Here is an 18,742-nt window from a genome sequence, read left to right on the forward strand (position 1 = left end):
AGGGTTTTTACTCACACGTGTTTGTGGTTCCAAAACCCTCAGGCAGATTTCGGTTAATAATAAATTTGAGAGGACTCAACCCATTACTTCCCAAGAGGTTCAGAATGGAGAGTATTTATTCAGTAAGAAAACATCTTCAGGCAGGAGTCTTTATGGTCACTCTGGACCTGAAGGACGCATATCTAAACGTACCCATTGCTCCCGAACACCAGAAGTACCTACGCTTTGCAGTATGCATACAGCAGAAGGTACAACACTGGCAGTTCAGAGCTCTTCCCTTTGGGCTGGCGGCAAGCCCAAGGGTATTCACAAAGGTGATGGCCGAAGTCGTAGCATACCTACACCTGCAGGGGATAGGGTTGATAACCTACCTGGGCGACTTGCTGATCTACAGTGTGGATGAGAGGCAAGCGGTGATAGACAGAGACATCATGTTAGAGACTCTGGAGACCTTGGGCTGGATGGTCAGTCAGGAGAAGTCCTCACTGACGCCATCTCAATCCAAACTATACCTAGGCTACCTGTTAGACTCGCAGGCACAGAGGGTATTCCTACCAATAGAAAAGGTAGTGAAGGTCCAGAACGCGGTTGTCACCCTTCTCGAAAGAGGAGAAGCCTCTCTGAGATATATGAGTCTGCTGGGTCTCATGACCGCCTGCATACCGGCAGTAACCTGGGCACAACTACTTTCTCGGCAGCTTCAGGCCTTCCTACTTGCCTCATGGGGAGGAAAAAGAGAAACATTGGAGAGGAGAGTGTCCCTCACAGAGGAGGTCTCTCTCTCTCTGCAGTGGTGGCTCGACCCACACAATCTGTTGAAAGGTCGCCCCTGGTCCCAGGTAGACCCATTGGTCTTGACCACGGACGCCAGCGCTTGGGGGGCTCATCTGGGAGACCTATATACCCAGGGGTCTTGGAACCGCAGCCAAGCCAGGGAATCCTCCAATTTCAGGGAGCTTCTGGCAGTAGGCAAAGCCCTAGACTATTTCCAAGAGCAGCTGCAGGGCAGAGAGGTTCAGGTCCTCTCAGACAACCTGGTCACGGTTGCATACCTAAACCACCAAGGAGGGACAAGGTCAGGCAAACTGAGGGAGTTAGCACAACAGATCCTTGGGGAAGCAGAAATTAAGGTCCTTTCACTGTCAGCGATTCAGATAAAAGGCTCACTCAATCTGCAGGCAGATTTCCTAAGCAGACAGCCCATCCTTTAGGGAGAATGGGGATTGAGCAAAAGAATCTTCTTCCTGGTGTGCAGACATTTTGGCAAGCCAGAAATAGATTTGTTCGCTTCCCGGAGGAATGTGAAGGTCCGTAGGTTTTTCTCCCTTTACAAGGATCAAGAAGCAGAAGGGATAGACGCTCTTGTACAGGGGTGGGATTTCAGGCTGGCTTATGCCTTTCCCGAACCGGGACGTCTCTCTCTGACAGCATGGCTATTGAGAGGGAAATACCCTGTGACAGGGGCTGTTCGGAGAGAGTGATAGACACTCTTCTCCTCAGTAGGAAAGGCGTCACCAGAAAAATTTATGCAGTCTAAGGAGGGGGCTCTCCAGATGATACCTACCATCCTAGACTTTCTTCAAGAGGGGGTGGACCAGGGTTTGGCAGTCAGCACCCTCAAAGTCCAGGTGGCAGCCCTGTCCGTGTTTTTTGACAGGGAGCTAGGACAATAACCACTGATAAAAAGATTTTTGTTGGCCAGGGAAAGGGTAGTCCCAGTCAGGTCGGTCAGTTGCTCTCCATGGGACCTGTCCCTGGTATTAGATGCACTAACAAAGGGGCCTTTTGAGCCGGTGACTCAAATTTCTGTTAGACTTTTATCATTTAAGTTGGCCTTCCTGCTGGCTATCACTACGGCCAGAAGGGTGGGTGGTATACAGGCCCTTTCAATTAAAGAACCGTTTTTGCGTATCCTAGAAGATAGGGTAATCCTCACTCAGGATCCCCTTTATTTGCCAAAAGTGGCTTCGTTATTTCACAGGAGATTATTCTCCCGTCCTTTTGCCAGAATCCCAAGAATAAGGAAGAGGAAAGGTTCCATTTCTTAGATGTCAGGCGCTGTCTCCTAGTCTATTTAGAAAGGGTGAGAGACTTTAGGAGGTCCAGTCACTTATTGATCACCTTCTCAGGGAAGAGAAAGGGTCTACAAGCCTCTAAGGTAACGATGGCTAGATGGGTCAGACAAACCATATCTATTGCTTATAGGCAGGCAGGGAAACCAGTGCCAGCCCGCCTTAAGGCGCATTCAACCAGATCCCTGGCGACCTTCTGGGCAGAAAGGGCAGGCGCCTCAATCGACCAGATCTGCAGAGCAGCAACATGGACGAGCCATAGGACATTTCTGAGGCACTACAGAGTGGAGCTGTTGTCCCCTCAGGATTTGGCATTTGGCAGGAGTGTCCTACAAGCGGTTGTCCCACCCTAAAGGTAGGCCTGAACTTCTTGCTTATCGTCTCAGGTGTGCCGTCCTGGAAGATGATTGGAGAAAATGACCAGTTACACTTACCGGTAACGGCTTTTCTAGGAAATCTTCCAGGACGGCAGGCCTACTTCCCTACTCTTGTTTTATTGGTGTGGTATATTCATTCCTCACAGAATGTTCCCTCTGACACTGGTGTGGGCTTTTCTTTACCATAACTGAGGGTCTGAAGGAGGGGTGGGAACTTTTAAACTTGTTGTTGATTGTGTTTCCTGTCAGGTGGACCAGTCATCTCTCAGGTGTGCCGTGCTGGAAGATTTCCTAGAAAAGCCGTTACCGGTAAGTGTAACTGGTCATTTTTTAAATTCTTTTGTAGTTGTGATTTAATTGTATTTGTCAAATCTTGATCGTTTAAGTGAATTCCTCTGGGAGTCCTTCTTTTTGGATACATTTTTTATTTCTTACCTGATTTGTGTTGCCATCAGCACTTAAATGTGTACAGATCGGATTTAGATGTCCAATAACTTTTATTTCTCTCTATTGCTAGATATATGGGTGTTTTTTTTCCCATAGCATTAGATAGTGTTGTTTTCCTCAAACCAAGAGGGCGTCTTCCGTTTCATTTCCGGGGGTCAGACCGAGGCTTGGTTATTGTTTTTACTATTTTAGCGGTGCGTCAGCAAGCCGCCCATACCCCGTGACCACGTCCCTTAGTGACGAAATGCGTAGGGAGGATGTCACGTACCTGGTGATGGAGCCTGATATGCAGAGGACGGCCTCTCTTACAGCTCTGACTCGGAGTCCCTGATAGAGCCGACAGGAAGCACCGAGATGCAGAGTCGCACGAGTGCCTGGTAGGATCGCTGAACCTGGAGCTGGATCGGAGCACTCGGCCGGGCTGTAGAGGTGTCTGTAGAAATCCCAGAGAAGTGGTAGGCAGGTAGCTGGAACAAGTAGACAACTGATCCCTCCAGGCAGGAGTGCAGATGCAGCAGAAGGGATGGTGGCACCCTCAAGGCTGAAGAGAAGGCAAGTACAGGCAGGCCGGGTCATACACAACGGGCACGTCAGGAACAGGGGCTGAAGCGGAAGCAGGATCAGATTACAAGCCGGGTCGTCAACAGGCTGGCAGCGGAGTGGCAGAAGGAGCAGGCAGGTGCAGAGTGGGGGACGAGCCGGGGTCAGATGCAGGCAGGAAACGGGAACGTCAGGAAGCAAGCCGGGTCACAACAGGAACAGAAGTCAGGTAGCTAATTGCAGGTTACACAGGGAACGCTGTAGAGCAGACAGCACTGAGCCTGGAAACTGGCTGAGTTTAAATAGCCCGTTTGGGCGGACCAAGCTTTCACATGGTGCATGCACACCAATGGCATCCTGACAGGGGCAGAGGTAATAGGTCATCTTCTTCTGCAGCCATCTTGGGTGCTGGAATGCCCTTCCTGACATGAAGAGGTAACAGGTCGTCTTCTTCGGCAGCCATTTTGGGTGCTGGCATGCCCTTCCTGACACTGCCCCTCCCCAAAGGGCAGCCTCCGGATGCCCAACTTGGCCCACTTGTCAGGATGGGAGTTCTTAAAAGCCTGAACCAAATCTTGGGCATGGATATTACCTTCGGGTTCCCAGGAGTTGTCCTCTGGCCCATATCCTTTCCATTTTATCAGGAACTGGATCTGATTTCTTTTCTTCCTGCAGTCTAAGATTGTTTCTACCTCAAACTCTTCCTCCCCGTCAATAATTACAGGTTCAGGCGGGCCAGAACTTCGTCCTGGAAAGGGGTCAGGAATGGCAGGTTTCAACAAGGTTATGTGGAACACAGGGTGGATTCTAAATGACTCAGGCAACTCTAATTCATACGCAACCTCATTGATCCGTCTCTTCAACGGAAAGGGTCCTATAAATTTAGGGCCCAGTTTCTTCGAGGGACAGGCCAGTTTCAAATTAGTAGTTGCTAGCCACACTTGGTCACCAGGGTTCAAGATCAATTCTCCTCCTCTTTTCCTGTCAAAAACTTCCTTATTGTATGCCTGTGTCTTGGCCATTGTTTCCTGTAGTAGTCTGTTATTGGCGTTGAAGAAATTTATAGTTTCGGAAACAGCTGGTACAGGGGAATCTGGAATTGTATTAGACAAAAAAGAAGGGTGGAAACCGTAGTTTGCAAAAAATGGAGATTGCTTTGTAGCAGAGTGTACTGAATTGTTATAAGAAAACTCGGCCAGGGGAAGCAGAGAAGCCCAATCGTCTTGAGAAAATGAGGAGAAACATCGTAGGTACTGTTCGAGGGTCTGATTAGTCCTCTCTGTTTGCCCATTTGTTTGTGGGTGATATGCAGAAGAAAATGAAAGTTCAATCCCGAGCGAATCACATAAGGCTCTCCAGAATCTGGATGTAAACTGCACCCCACGGTCGGACACAATATTGGCCGGAATCCCGTGAAGCCTTACGATCTCCTTGACAAAAATTTGAGCTGTTTCTCGTGCAGATGGTGTGCCCTTCATGGGCAGGAAGTGTGCCATCTTAGACAGCCTATCGACAACTACAAAAATGGTGTTGTGGCCCTCAGATGGGGGGAGTTCTACAATAAAATCTATTGAGATCATCTTCCAAGGTCTACTGGGAACTGGTAAGGGTTTTAGAAGACCCCAGGCTCTGGATCTGCTGGTTTTATTGCGGATGCAAGTGGTACAAGATTCTACATATTTCCTACAATCCTTCTCCACCCCCGGCCACCAAAATGTCCGTTGTACTAATTCAGTTGTCTTGCCAATGCCAAAGTGACCTGCCAGCACATGATCATGGCATCGCCCCAGGATGGCCATTCGGAGGTCATCTGGCACAAAGACCTTGTCTTCGTGCCAAAGTAGCCCATCCTTTGCCAGTAGAGAGACCCCAGCTGGTGAAGGGTTCCTTACTAGAGTTTGTTTAATTTGTTTTATTAACTCTCCTTGAAGCAACATGAAGTTCCCAGGGGATAGAATGGTATCAGGAGATGAGATTTCTTCAGGTTTGCTGAACATGCGTGATAGCGCATCGGGTTTTGTATTCTTCAATCCGGGCCTGAATGTTAAGTGGAAAGTGAATCTAGAAAAGAATAGTGCCCACCTGGCTTGTCGGGGTTTCAATCTTTTTGCAGTTCTTAAATACTCGAGGTTCTTATGATCTGTATAGATCAAGATTGGGTGTGCAGCCCCTTCTAGCAGGTACCTCCATTCCTCCAGAGCGGCTTTGATGGCCAAAAGTTCACGGTCCCCGACGTCATAGTTCCTTTCAGCATTAGACAGCTTGCGGGAAAAAAAAGCAACTGGATGCAGTAGAGCCTTAGCTCCCTGCCTCTGAGATAATATTGCTCCGACCGCTGTTTCTGAGGCATCCACTTCCAAGACATAGGGTAGGGCTGGATCAGGGTGTTTCAGGACAGATGCAGATGTGAAAAGTCTTTTTAGGGTGTCAAAAGCTTTCTGAGATTCCGGAGACCAAGAGAATCTTGTACCTTGCTTAGTTAAACTTGTAATGGGGGATATGATTGCAGAAAAATTTCTGATGAATTTTCGATAAAAATTTGCAAACCCCACGAAACGTTGGACACCCTTCCTATCACTGGGAGCAGGCCAATCCAGGATGGCTGTAACCTTCTGGGGATCCATCTGGATGCCTTCAGTGGAAATGATTAAACCCAGGAATTGGATGCTTTGGCGTTCAAATACGCATTTCTCTGGTTTTGCATAAAGTCCGTGTTGTCGAAGGCGACTCAATACATTTTTGACGTGACTACGGTGGTGATCTAGAGAGGGAGAGAAGATTAGTATATCATCAAGATAAACGACAACAAAAAGATCCAGGAAATCTCGAAAGACATCGTTGATGAAGTGCTGAAAAGTAGCGGGAGCATTGCAAAGTCCAAAGGGCATTACGAGGTATTCGAAATGCCCAAACCGAGTGCGGAACGCCGTCTTCCATTCATCCCCCTCTCGTATGCGAACCAGGTTATAAGCACCCCGAAGATCCAATTTTGTGAAAATAGTGGCCGTACCGAGTCGCTGGAATAGTTCAGGCACAAGTGGAAGAGGGTAACGGTTTTTCACAGTGATCTTATTAAGTTCACGGTAGTCCACACAGGGGCGTAATGAGTGGTCCTTTTTTTCTACAAAGAAGATCCCCGCACCAGCAGGAGACGTGGAAGGGCGAATGAACCCCTTTTTAAGGTTCTCATCAATGTAGTCTTTCAAAGCAGCAAGTTCAGATTCAGATAGAGGAAAGATCCTGCCAAAAGGAACTTCAACCCCAGGGAGGAGCTCAATTGGACAGTCATAGGCCCTGTGGGGAGGAAGCGTTTCTGCCCCCTTTTGGCTGAAAACGTCCAAAAAGTCATGGTATGCCACTGGAACAACTTGGCGAGCTTCGGACTCCACATCGATGCACAGCAGGGGAGATTGGTTCTGATGATTCTCTTGCCAGCAATGCTGAAGGCAATAGGGGGAAAGAAACTTGATTTCTTCCGTAACCCAATTAATGTGAGGGTTATGAGCTTTTAACCAAGGCATACCCAGAATGATTGGGAACAGAGGGGAGGCAATGGCATCTAGGCGTAAAAGCTCTTGATGGTTCTTGGCAATGGTGGTGGACAACGGGATGGTTTCATGAGTAACCAATCCGGATTTAATGGTGGATCCGTCTGCCAGATGTACAGAAAGTCTCTGAGCCTTGGGTAGTAGAGGAATGTGATGTTTGGCAGCAAAAGCTAAATCTATGAAACCGCTGCAAGCTCCAGAGTCAATTATAGCGGGAGTCTGGATAACTCCTCCTGGGAGCTGCAACAAAATGGAAAGAGCAAGATGAGCAGAGTTATTGGGTAGAGATGGAGGAGAAGCGGATGTAACTGAGAGGCACTTACGGATTTTGACTGGGCAAGACCTCACATAATGTCCTGATCCTCCACAGTACAGGCAAAGATTTAGCTGGCGTCTGCGCTGGTGTTCTTCCGTAGTCAAAGAAGGGCGGAGGAGACCAAGCTGCATGGGTTCAGATGCATCTGAAGCAGATGCGGCAGGAGCAGGTGAAGCAGGACTGAAAGTACCAGGCACTCTTGGAAGCATCCATACTGGGCGTGACTGGTCAGTAGCTCGTTCCGACCTACGTTCCCTTAGGCGACGGTCAATCTGGATTGACAAATTTATAAGTGTCTCCAAGGTGGAAGGAACACCTGTTCGTGCTAGCTCGTCCTTGAGCTGATCAGAAAGGCCCATGCGAAACCGGTAACGCAGGGCAGCATCGTTCCAGCTGGTATCGGAACTCCATCGCCTAAATTCAGAAACATAGTCCTCCACGGCCCTGCGACCCTGCCGAAGCGTGTGAAGAGCAGCTTCCGCAGTAGCGGCTTGCTGGGGGTCTTCATATAACTGAGCCATGGCTCCAAAGAAAGAGGCCAAGTCCATCAGAGATGTAGCCTTTTGTTTCAAGGAGTCGGTGGGCCCAGGCCTGCGGTTCCCCCTGAAGCAAGGAAATGACAAACCCGACTTTGGTGGCTTCCAGGGAGAAGGTGCGTGGTTGTAGCGAAAAATAGAGTTCGCATGCGTTGCGAAAAGCTCTGAACTTGTTGCGTTCTCCTTGGAACTTTTCAGGAGTTGGAACTCTGGGTTCAGGTGGTAGCATAACAACTGCGGGGGTTGCTGGCATCCCAGAAGTGGAAGGTGCTTGAGCAGGAGCAGAGGCAGACAAGGTCTGTATTTGGCCTTCCAGCTGGGTATAACCATGTTGTAAGTCTTTTACGGCTTGGGTTAATCTGGCGAGGTGTTGGCAGAGTTCCTCCATAGGAGAGGGTCCTCGCACAGGCTCGGACATGGCTGTCTGCTACTGTCACGTACCTGGTGATGGAGCCTGATATGCAGAGGACGGCCTCTCTTACAGCTCTGACTTGGAGTCCCTGATAGAGCCGACAGGAAGCACCGAGATGCAGAGTCGCACGAGTGCCTGGTAGGATCGCTGAACCTGGAGCTGGATCGGAGCACTCGGCCGGGCTGTAGAGGTGTCTGTAGAAATCCCAGAGAAGTGGTAGGCAGGTAGCTGGAACAAGTAGACAACTGATCCCTCCAGGCAGGAGTGCAGATGCAGCAGAAGGGATGGTGGCACCCTCAAGGCTGAAGAGAAGGCAAGTACAGGCAGGCTGGGTCATACACAACGGGCACGTCAGGAACAGGGGCTGAAGCGGAAGCAGAATCAGATTACAAGCCGGGTCGTCAACAGGCTGGCAGCGGAGTGGCAGAAGGAGCAGGCAGGTGCGGAGTGGGGGACGAGCCGGGGTCAGATGCAGGCAGGAAACAGGAACGTCAGGAAGCAAGCCGGGTCACAACAGGAACAGAAGTCAGGTAGCTAATTGCAGGTTACACAGGGAACGCTGTAGAGCAGACAGCACTGAGCCTGGAAACTGGCTGAGTTTAAATAGCCCGTTTGGGCGGACCAAGCTGTCACATGGTGCATGCACACCAATGGCATCCTGACAGGGGCAGAGGTAATAGGTCATCTTCTTCTGCAGCCATCTTGGGTGCTGGAATGCCCTTCCTGACAGAGGAGGAGCGACGTCCTGACGTCACCGTATCACGTGTTTGTCCCGGAAGTATTGGGCGCTGTATATCGAGACCAGCCGGCTCGAATTTGACATGCGATCTGTTTACTGACATTTTGTAAGTGCGCAATTGGCTTTTTTATTTATTATATTAAAGTGTTTTGGTTTTACACTATTGCGAGCCTTATATTTCTTTTATGGTCGTTGATGAGAGGAACTGTTTGGAAGCTGAGAGAAGTGCCTTTTTTCCTGTATCCACCTGTGAATACCCTGGACTGGGGGAGTCAGTCATTCGTGTTTATGGTTCTCTATAACAAAGAACCATACACTTCTGGTAAGCGGCAGTGTTAATCATGGTGGAGGTGCTCACTACTCACAATATTTTGGATGGTCTGTCATCACCTCATCACTGCGGAGTCACTATCATTTTTCTTCAATTAAGGACTTTTATATGGACGTTTTAAAATTACCTCTATCAAAGGGTTTTTCTTACTGTCTATAATTATGTTTCTTTTGATTAATTTATTAATATAAATGAATTTTTCATGTGTATTTCTTATAATACCTACACAGTTCAATAACCGTTTTTGCGGTCACATGATCAGTTAACTATCATTCTCAGTGTTTTTATTAGTACTGAGGATTGGTTTTTGTTATTCTCACTGTAATTTTTTGCATATTTCTTGCACACTTTTTCTGCATAGGATTGATATACATATTCACTTATTTAATTTTGGTGACACTTCACTTATTCAATTTTGGTGACACAACATTTATTGTATTTCATTTTATTTTATTTTATTAGCGCAACCCACTCTTTTTCTTATTTATTGTTGAATGTAGTATAACATTTGGGTTTGCTGCTCGTTTGTTTATTTTTATTTTACGATTGGACAAGCGCGGTTTTTTTCCTTCCTTTTTTTTTTTTTTTTTTTTTTTTCTTTTTTTTTTTTAGTTTTAATAAATACCCTTCATTGCATTTTTCTTCTGCAATAATAGCCTGTCTGCACACAGTCCATTTAAATTCATGTTCCAGAGTCCCGTAGTGGGACAAAAACAGATATAACAAACTTGACAGAGGTTCTGATAATTTCCTACTGTATCAACAACTAAAGAAAAGGAAGAGAAAATGAAAGCAAAATAAAAGCTTGAGTAATGTTATCACATGGCTCATCAAAGATGTCTGAATGTAGCCAGAGTATTCTATTTAGATATGTGCAAAAAAAGTTGCTTTGTTCAGTTTCCGATTCATTCGTTAAGTTAATCCTTTTGTTTCATCATCTTTGTTATGTTATGCCGCGTACACACGGGCGGACTGTATGGCCTACTTAGTCCGTCGAAACACATTTCAGCGGACAGTCCGCTCGTGTGTGGGCTTCAGCGGACTTTTTCAGCGTGCAGTCTGGCGTACTAAGTATTTCGGATTTTTCGAAATTCTGTCCGTCATACTTTGGTTTCAGCGGACAATCCGCTCGTCAGTAGGCTAGTTCGATGGACTAAGAATGGCGCATGCTCAGAAAGGATTTACACGGCGGAAAGGTGCATTGCTGTGTATTGGACTTCCTATTTCTAGTCCCAACGTACGTGCTGTACACGTCATCGCGCAAGCTTTCGACGGACTGTTTGTGCATCCGTGTGTGGTCAAGTCCGTTCATTCGAAAGTATGACGGACTGTCCGTCGGATTGTATGACGGACTAAGTAGGCCATACAGTCCGCCCGTGTGTACGTGGCTTTAGAATGATTTGTTTTTGTAATTCATTTTGTATATTCGAATTAAATTTTGTATATTCATTATTCTGAATCGATTCGTATTTCAGACATTAATTCAAGAAGATTGCCTATATTTGTTTTAATGTGTTAATTCAATATTTCGGGAGTTTACTTATGTATTCTGTTTTGGTTGGATTGAGGTTCAGCTATCAGAGTCTCTGAATAATAACATACTTAATGGAACAAGATTGATTTTGGAATCATTTTGTTATGTTGTGATTTGGAGATCCACCTCCATCCAACCCAAACACAATAAATAGGAATTATCTTACTTCACTTTTTTACCTTACTGTATTTATTGCAATATTTTTCCATTTTACAGTGCCCTGCAAAAGTATTCACCCCCTTGGCATTTTTCGTGTTTTGTTGCCTCACAACCTGGAATTAACATGCATTGTTTGAGGATTTGCATCATTTAATTTACAGAACATGCCCACAACTTTGAACATGTTTCTTTTTTTTTTTTTTTTTATTGTGAAACAAACCACAAATAGGACAAAGTAACAGAAAAAGTCAATGTGCATACATATTTACCCCCCCCCCCCCCCTAAAGTCAATACTTTGTAGAGCAACCTTTTGCAGCTATCACAGCTCCAAGTCACTTTGGATAAGTCTCTGAGGTTGCCACATCTTACCACTGGGATTTTTGCCCATTCCTCCTTGCAAAACTGCTCTAGCTCCTTCAAGTTGGATGGTTTGCACTTGTGAACAGTAATCTTTAAGTCTGATCACAGATTTTCTATTGGATTGAGGTCTGGGCTTTGACTAGTCCATTCCAACACATTTACATGTTTCTCCTTAAACCACACAAGTGTTGCTTTAGCAGTGTGTTTGGGGTCTTTGTCCTGCTGGAAGGTGAACCTCCGTCCTAGCCTCAATCATACACAGAGTGGTAAAGGTTTTGCTCAAGAATATCCCTGTATTTAGCACCATCCATCTTTCCCTCAACTCTGACCAGTTTCCCAGTCCCGACTGCTGAAAAACATCCCCACAGCATGATGCTGCCACCACCATGTTTCACTGTGCGGATGGTGTTCTTTGGGTGTTGTGATTTGTTGGGTTTGCACCAGACATAGCATTTTCGTTGGCCAAAAAGTTCAATTGTAGTCTCATCAGACCAGAGCACCTTTCTCCATACATTTTGGGAGTCTCCCAGATCCCTTTTTGCAAACTCAAAACGTGCCATTTTGTTTTTTGCTGAAAGTAATGGCTTTATTCTGGCTACTCTGTCATAAAGCCCAACTCTATGGAGTGTACATCTTATTGTCATCCTATGTACAGATACTCCAGTCTCTTCTGTAGAACTCTGCAGCTCCTCCGGGGTTATCTTAGGTCTCTGTGCTGCCTCTCTGATTAATGCCCTCCTTGCCCGGTCCGTGAGTTTTGGTGTGCGGCTGTTTCTTGGCAGGTTTGCTGTTGTTCCATGTTCTTTCCATTTGGTTAGGATAGATTTGATGGTGCTCCTAGGGATCATCAAAGATTTGGATATTTTTTTTTTTTTCCGACTTTAAGTTTTTTATTGAGTATAATATAGAGTTACAGGTACAAATAACACAGTACGTCGAACAGCGACGTCAATACATAACATATACAATGGTTTCGTTGTTTAACACTGTTATACGTATACATCAGTAGGTAGTGTAATTCAAAAATGTATATAAGGAAATAAAAAGGAAGAAAGGGAAAAATGAAAAGCAAGGTAAGTAGTATGACCCGAGAAAACGTAACCAGAATTCCCACTAGTGTAGCACCCCGTAGGGGATCATTAGTGCTACACCAATGGGAGATTCCCCCTAGAGGTCGTTAGACTAAAGTGTCATTTCATTGGAGATATAGTAAAAAAGGGGGGGTAATCCAAGGAACAAGTAAAAGATAACATCTAGTATTGCTCGGTCAGATTTGGATATTTTTTTATAACCTAACCCTGACTTGTACTTCTCAACATTGTCCCTTACTTGTTTGAGAGTTCCTTTTGTCTTCTTGGCAGTGTTTGGTTAGTGGCACCGCTTGCTTAGGTGTTATAGCCTCTAGGGCCTTTTAAAAAGGTGTGTATATGTAATGACAGGTCATGTGACACATAGATTGCACACAGATGGGCATCATTTCACTAATTATGTGACTTCTGAAGGTAATTGGTTGCACCAGAGCTTTTTATGGGCTTCATAACAAAGGGGGCGAATACGTATGCACATGCCAATTATCAGTTTTTTTATTTCTGAAAAAATAGTTTTATGTATATATTTTTCAAATTTTTATTTTTTTTCAAATATCTCTTTATTGATTTAAACAAAACACAGACAATTAAACATACATTGGTCTTACATGGCAACAATGGAATCCCCGTAGGGACTCAATTTGGTTGTGTCATACATGAATAGCAGGCATATAACAAATATTGTGATTGTTGTACAGCAACACAGTTCACTGGGTCACCGGGTACTGTAGTTAACATTTATGTATGTTGGCATAACATCAGATATATTTGGTATGCACAGATGGTACTCATTTGGGAGCTATTTGGAGCAGGTACTACCAGGAGACCTCGGAAGCAGAGGAGGGATCTGCCAACCATTTAGACCAGATTTTGTCATACTTGTGGGGACAGCCTCTATTGGCGTATGTGTCTTTATACAGAGGTAAGCTATTGTTGATGAGTTGTTTCCACAGGGAGAGAGGAAGGGGGGTTGGTTTGCGCCAGCTGAGGGCTATTGCTTTGTGGGCATAAAACAGTAGGAGTATATTTTTCAAATTTTACTTCACTATCTTAGACTATTGTGTTCTGATCCATCACATATAATTTAGATTAAAAAAACATTGAACCAAAGGCTGTAATATAACAAAATAGGTAAAAAAACAGGGGGGGGGGGGGGGGCGAATACTTTTGCAAGGCACTGTATAAGTAGTGCATTTTTTAAATGAATAAAAAAAGTTAATGCGACAGAAAAACAAAATTAATCCAAATTAATTTGGATTAAATTTTTATGTTACGTTATTTCAGATGCTTCAAACATTAAATGGTAGTAAACTTTACTTCTTTATTCATCAACATTTAAAACCTTAAAGTAAGACTTACATGTAGGTTGCTTTTAATCCTTTGTGAGGTGCATTGTTTTGGAGATTTTTCCCTGTACTGATTCCATAATTCGCACATGCGCATTTCAATTCATAATTACGGTGTGCTGACTGTCAGCTGCTAAAGTGTATAGTGATGTGCCATGGTAACGCAATCCTCAATGCCCAGCATTGCAGCTGTCTTGCGAGAGCACCGAGTATCATCTCTTCCTGAAACCCCATGTGACTACGTTACAGAAGTTGTTTAAAATGTAACCAGGCAAGCACACAGGACGCAAAGAGGATAGCGCATGTGCGAAATCACTGTGGCAACATAGTAGAAGGGCGGAAGTAGGGTTAGGATTGACATCAGGAGGTTTCCCCAAAGATAGCGCCAGCTTCCAAAACATCGGAAGACCTAAAACGGCTACATATTTACAAGGACTGTCAAAGACTTCTTATGGCACATATATAGAAAGTTAAACAATACAAAAAGGTGCGCTCAGCTGCAAATCAAACACTCTTGGAATAGTGAGAAGAAAAAGAGGTTGTAAAATAAATAAGATGCGCTGTTTTTGAATGGGATATTATCCTAAAAATGATTAGATAACAGATGCAATAAACAATGTGCAATAAGCAAACTTAAAGAGGAAGTAAACCCTGATAAGTTTACTTCCTCTTTCATTCCCTGCAAAGGCAAAGCATAATGGACTACTATGCATCGCATAGTAGCCCATTATGTGTCACTTACCTGACACAGGAGCCAGCGAAGTCGCCGCTGTCCCCTGTAGTCCGCCGCATCCATCTTGCTGGTGGCGTCTCGCAGCTCCGCCGCTGTCATTCGGCGGAGCCGCGATGACGTCACTCCCGCGCATGCGCACGGGAGCCGACACGCGCGGCAGATCCATTGTTGGAAATACCGCGCTCAGTGCGCCTGCGCGTCGCTGTCTACGGCGCATGCGCTGTAGACAGCGGTGCCTGTCTTCAGGCAAATATCTCCTAAACCTTATAGGTTTAGGAGATATTTCTTGGACCTACAGGTAAGCCTTAATCTAGGCTTACCTGTAGGTCAAAGTGGTTTGTAAGGGTTTACAACCACTTTAAGGTGAAAGATTTCCCTTTCACTTTTTTTTAACATTCTATGATGAGTTTCTTCTGTTTGTTCCATAGTCATTTGACTTTGTGATCATAGCCTTTTGTGCATTTGGACTTCTTAGAAATTCTTTTTCACACCTTTTTGCACATTTTGAACAATTTATCACGAGACTTCAACGTCGGCACTTCCCCGTGCGCCTGCAGGGAAGAACGGTGCAACGGCGCACACGGGTGAGCGATGCGGTGAGTTTGCGCATACGGGTGCGCTAATTAGCGGGTCCGCGCGCACACAGTTCCACAGCCTGGCGCACGCATATGCGCGATACAATACAACGTCATGCGTGCACGTGAACACCTGTGCGCATGGCTATACGCATCACCTGATTGGCCTGACAGGACTATAAAAGGCCTCAATGTGCTCTGTGTCTTTTCTGGTTTGTCTTTTCAGCTCCAGTGTTCCTGTGCCTTGTTTCCTGAGCCTTCCGGTTGTGACCCGGATCTTACCTGACTACTCTCTTGGACCTCTCCTGTGATTCACCTCTGGCTTGCTTCCTGGACTCCCCTCTCTGCTGTTCCTGTGTTTGACTCTCGGCCTGCTTCCTGGACTTGTCTCTGCCTATTCTCTGTGATGTGACGGCTGGATCTACGGACTGACCACTGTGTATGACCTGGCTTGCTCTTGGACTCTGATCCAATCTCCCTGGTGTTTGACCCTCAGCCTCCTGCTGTCCTTCACTCCAGGTGTTAGAACCCCTGCCGGGCGTTCCCTTCTAACAAGTTCCAAGACCATCTGCACGGGCATCTGTTCCTTCAGAAGACCTTCTGCATATAAGTCACCTGCTGGTAACCCGTAACCCTCCGTGCCCTGTACCCACTGTTCCATCCTCAGGGGTACTGTGCACCCAGCTGCAAGGGAAGCTGCTCTCAGCATTTCGGCTCTGTTTTGTATTGTATATATTTGTAATATTTGTTGCTGCTTTTATATTTATTTTATTTTATATTGCTTTGCTTTTTGTTTTATACACTATATTACCAAAAGTATTGGGACACCTGCCTTAATACGCACATGAGCTTTAATGGCATCCCAGTTTTAGTCCGTAGAGTTCAATATTGATTATGGCCATCCTTTGGAGCTTTAACAGCTTAACCACTTGCTTACTGGGCACTTAAACCCCCCTCAGTCCCAGACCAATTTTCAGCTTTCAGCGCTGATGCACTTTGAGTGACAATTACGCGGTCATACAACACTGTACCCAAATGAATTTTTTATCATTTTTTTCCCACAAATAGAGCTTTCTTTTGGTGGTATTTAGTTACAGCTCGGAGTTTTATTTTTTGCTAAACAAACAAAAAAAGATGCAAAAAAAAAAAAAAAAAAAAATCATGTTTTAATAGTTTGTTATAAAATTTAGCAAACGGGTCATTTTTCTCCTTCATTGAAGTGCGCTGATTAGGCGGCACTGATAGGCTGCATTGGTGGGCACTGATGGGCTGCATTGGTGGGCACTGATGGGCTGCACTGGTGGGCACTGATAGGCATAGTTAAGGCGGCACTAATAGGCACAGATAAGGCGGCACCGATGGGCACAGATAAGGCGGCACTGATGGGCAAAGATGGGCACAGATAAGATGGCACGGATGGGTGGCACGGATAAGTGGCACGGATGGGTGGCACGGATGGGCACTGATAGGTACCACAGATAGATGGGACTGATGGGCACTGATAGGTGGCACTGATAGGTGGCTCTGATAGGTGGCACTGCTGGGCACTGATGGGCGGCACTGCTGGGCACTGATGGGCGGCACTGCTGGGCACTGATGGGCGGCACTGGGGTGCAGCACCTGAGGCAGATTTTGGGTGGCACTGTGGGTGGCACTGCTGGGTGGCACTGTGGGCACTGCTGGGTGGCACTGTGGGCACTGCTGGGTGGCACTGTGGGCACTATGGGCACTGCTGGGTGGCACTGACAGGGGGGCACTTACTTTATTTCAGGATGGCACTGCGGGTGGCAGGTGGGCACTGGCAGGGGGCAGGTGTCCTTTTACATTGCTGGCCGTGATCGGGACTGATGTCCCGAACACGGCCGCCGGCGATCGGCTTTTTTTTTTTCTCCTCGCGCTGTCAGCGCGAGGAGGAATACTAGCCGATTACCGGCTCCGTTTTATCACATGATCAGCTGTCATTGGCTGACAGCTGATCACGTGATAAGGGGTCGGGATCGACCCCTTACACGGATCGGTGATCAGGCGAGTCTCACGGACTCGCCGATCACAGAGCGCGCCGCGCGCGCCCCTCAGGGGGCGCGCAGGCCGCTCGTAACCGGGACTACGTCAATAGACGTAGTCCCGAAAATGTGGGTCCGCGCTATTGCCGTCATTTTGCAATAGCGCGGATCCCAAGTGGTTAAAATCTCCTGGGAAGGCTGTCCACAAGGTTTAGGAGTGTGTCTATGGGAATGTTTGACCATTCTTCCAGAAGCACATTTGTGAGGTTAGGCACTGATGTGGACGAGAAGGCCTGGCTTGCAGTCTCTACTCCAATTTATTCCAAAGGTGTTCTAACGGATTGAGGTCATGACTCTGTGCAGGCCAAACAAGTTCCTCCACCCTAAACTCGCTCATCCATGTCTTTATGGACCTTGCTTTGTGTACTGGTGCTCAGTCATGTTGGAACAGGAAGGGACCATCCCCACGCTGTTCCCACAAAGTTGGGAGCATGAAATTGTCCAAAATGTCTTGGTATGCTGACGTCTTAAAGTATAACTAAAGGCCAAACTTTTTTTTCAGTTTTGGATAGAATGGAGATGGATTAGAACACCTGCCAGTTTTTACTGCTGTCTGTGCCCCCATTAGGGAGATTCACCCTCTCCATCTGTCCTATTTACCATTACCATTTAAAGTGAAAGTAAATTAAATTCCCACCGACCACCAGCCGCCACTGCTTCCAAGTGCACTTGTAGTGCACAGTGGATTTGCCTTTAGTAAATAAACTCCATAGAGTAGTACTTTTGATCAGACTCTGTCTTAAAGCGGTCCTCCACCCTGAAGTGGAACGCTCATCTGATCCCTCCCCCCCTCCGGTGCCACAATCGGCACCTTTCAGGGGGGAGGGGGGTGCAGTTACCTGGATAATCCAGGTATCTGCACCCACTTCCGGGACAAGACCGCCGCAGATGCCCCGCCCCCCGGTGTGTTCTGGGAAACACACAGTTCCCAGGACACAGCGGGGACCAGCAGAGACGCGCAGCGTGACTCACGCATGCGCAGTAGGGAACCGGGCAGTGAAGCCACAGTGCTTCACTTCCCGATTCCCTGACATCGCTGGACCCTGGCACAGGTAAGTGTCAATTTATTAAAAGTCAGCAGCTGCAATATTTGTAGCTCCTGGCTTTTAATATTTTTTTAAAGGTGCAGAACCACTTTAAGTGTAAATCCACCATTACAATGTCAAATTTAAAGTAAAAAAACAAAAAACCTTGGTATGTTGATTATGTGTTCCCAATTACACATCATATATAAAAAGTATTTCTTATCTTTTTGTTTCTTTGGAGAAGGTTTAGAACCACTCATACTATAAGCAAGCTTCTGTTGTGTTCTAGGATGAATGAACTCCTACATGTGTTTAGTTACTTACATGAAGATGCCAGAGAGGGACCCTATATGCATCAGACCATTGGAGCAAACAAAGTATTGCAGACTTTAGTTGCTTTACAGCAGATCTAAATCTTCAAGGGAATGTATAATATACATAGAAATGAATCAAATATACAACTTTGTCTGGATTTTTATGTAACAGTTAAAGCCATAACCCTTGGCAGGGCGGCTTTAACTTTTGGGCTTACCGGTTACC

The sequence above is a fragment of the Lithobates pipiens genome, unplaced genomic scaffold (genome assembly GCF_037356315.1).
Source record: "Lithobates pipiens isolate NorthernLeopardFrog02 unplaced genomic scaffold, aLitPip1_a1.2 Scaffold_13, whole genome shotgun sequence".
NCBI classification, from domain to species: Eukaryota; Metazoa; Chordata; class Amphibia; order Anura; family Ranidae; genus Lithobates; species Lithobates pipiens.